A 2,803-nucleotide genomic window follows, 5' to 3' on the forward strand; every position below is an offset into this window, starting at 1 on the left:
AGTCCTAATGAATGAGGAAGGGCGGGGAGAGAAGAAAAAGAGAGCAGGTTACATACAACTAATTAGGAAGGCATTATGAGGATTCCTGGGTTCTATAAAAGGGTAACCTAGGGGGCCAGCTAAAACAGGGAGCAAAAGTAGAAGAGGACTCCAGAGTTTATTTGATAAGGTAAAGCAGGGGTTGGAGGTTATGGTGGATGGACCTGAGATCCAAATGTACCCAAATGAGACTGCTGTCTTACACTTAGAGCCCAAGAAAGAGCAAGTTATTTTGAATTCTCAAAGATAAAAGGAGGTTAAATTTGTATGAGAGTTATAGAGCAATAGCTTTGGAATCTACTGGGAAGGTAGTAGGGTCTAATGAGTTATAAGTAAAGTAATGAAAGTAAAACACACAGAGAGGCGGCTTATCTAGGAACACCTGGTTAGTTTAGACACATTTTTCTCCTTTTCCTACCCTTTGGTATACTTTGCAATCCCTGCCCCCCAGCCCTACATACAACAGTCCTTTAACTTTCCACCATGTCACATAGGGCCCTAATACTTTCAGATGTACCTAAGGCTCTACCATGACATATCATCATAATTGTCAGGTCATCTTGTTCCATGGATTTCTCAAGTCGGAATGTCAGCTGCCTACAACTACTGCTGCGTGCATTTCTAACCAACAACAGCCCGAGAAAGCAGGAATTTAGTATACAGGTATTTCCATTTACTCCCCCACCCCCTCCTCAGGAAGTGCTTCATCTGCTTAATTTCTGTGTTCCATGCCACAGGAACAGTTAGAAAGAGATGGCAACCTCACCTAGCATATATTGCTGGTGGGCACAAAGTAAATGCTCACATAATCCCAAAGGTCCTATCTGCTTCCATGAGTTATTGCCAGCATGTTATGCCAAAGCTTTAATGTACCAGATCCAGGACATGAGAGTTCAGATATCAACCAAGTGAAGGGTCACAGCTCATGCCAATATAATTGAAGATCATGCTAAGAGCCTGTGAGGGCATATGATGTTTAGCAGCTCCAATGACCCTAACAGGATGTGGCAGTGTGGTGTAGTGGTTATACTGTAGGACCTTAAGCCAGCCATTGTTTTATCAATCTAACCTACCTCACAGGGTTGCTCTGAGGATTAAATGGGGGCAGGAAAGAGCCATATACACCACCTTGAGCTCAATGGAGGAAAAGTAGGATATAAAAGGAATACTAAAATCCCAATACTAATGTGTTTGGAGGTACATGCCTACCCCAAAGCCCCAGCAGGTGACCGCAAAGCCTGACCTCACCAAAGTTCTCTATAACCATGCCAAGGGACCTGAACCACCCCCTAGGTCCTGGTAGGTCATGCTAAACCCCCATGTAGCCATGTGGCTATGGGGCTCAGTCACACTGCAACCCCTACAAGTCATGCCAAATTCCTTTGAATGTGCCAAACCCCCCATGTCCTGAAAGGCCACAGTGGCAGTCCTGCAAAGTCACGTGACTCTGATTTAAAGCCGTGGGTCCTATCAGCTCACAGTCACACAAACCCCTCAAGGTCCCCCTGCTTCCCCCTCTCCAGATTTACTCAATACATACAGAGGATCCCAGCAGTCCCTAAGCCCCACCCCTTCTGGTAAGCCCTTCCCTTTACCTTACAGGCCTGCATTCCCACTGCGCATGTGCGAATTTAACAGTTCCTTCCTCCCTCCCCCCCCCCGCAAGCCTCTCGTTTTACCACCCTCCAAGATTAGTTCTAAGCACATGCGCAGTGTAAGTCTTCGTAAATGCCCGGCGCGGGGCGACGTACGTAAAGGATCGACGACGCGGGAGGGTTGCCATGGCAACTTTCCATCGCCAATGGCCCTTGCCAAACCGCATCCCTCCCTCAGTTTGTCCCACTGCTGCTGGTTGCCATGGAGACTGTTTCAGAAAGGAAGCTCGCGAGCGGTGGGACATAATGAGGCACCGCGAAGGGAAATATGACAGGCTTTAGATGGGGCAGGAAGAGGGCTGTTTCGGAAAAAGGGGGAACTTTGCACCAGCCCCTGAGGGGAAGTTTTGTACTGTATGGAGAAATGACTAGTAATTTTGATTTATTTATTTTTTGCTTGACTGGCCAATTATAAACTTCCCCCGCTGCCTTCCAGTTAATACATTCATAAACTAGAATGTTATGTTTTTATTGAATATTCTTTTTTTTACTTTTTAGTGAAGGGCAGGATATAATTCCCATATTGATATGGGGAAAATGCTGGGTTCCATGTCTACAAGTTTATCAATTTTTATTTCTCATTGCATTTATAGCCCATCTTTTCCTCCAAGGAGCTCAAGGTGGCCTTTCTTGGTCTCTTCATTTTATCCTCACAGCAACCTTTTAGGCAGGTTGGGGTACACTAGTGAGCTTCAAATCCACATCATACATTTAAGGCACTATTATACTAAATAAATTCCTTCCAGTAGCACCTTAGAGACCAACTAAGTTTGTCATCGGCATGAGTTTTCGTGTGCATGCACAGAACTATTATACGTACTACTTCAACTGTAATGGGGAATCTTAGGAACCGTTTTCTTAAGGGTGCTGACCTCAGAGCCACAATCCTCGGCACTCTAAAAAAACAACACTACAGTTCCCAGTTTTCCCAATAACTGTTAAAATGGTAAAATTGTGCTTTAAATATATGGTGTGGGTGTGACCTTATAGCTGTGTAGGAATTTGAACCCTGGCTTCCCATATCCTAGTTTGACACACTTAACCAGACAAGTTATATTTTTAGCCTTCATGGTTATGGATGAGGAAAGGGGTAGTGGTTAAAACATAAG

The sequence above is a fragment of the Zootoca vivipara genome, chromosome 13, assembly GCF_963506605.1.
Source record: "Zootoca vivipara chromosome 13, rZooViv1.1, whole genome shotgun sequence".
In the NCBI taxonomy this organism is placed as follows: domain Eukaryota; kingdom Metazoa; phylum Chordata; class Lepidosauria; order Squamata; family Lacertidae; genus Zootoca; species Zootoca vivipara.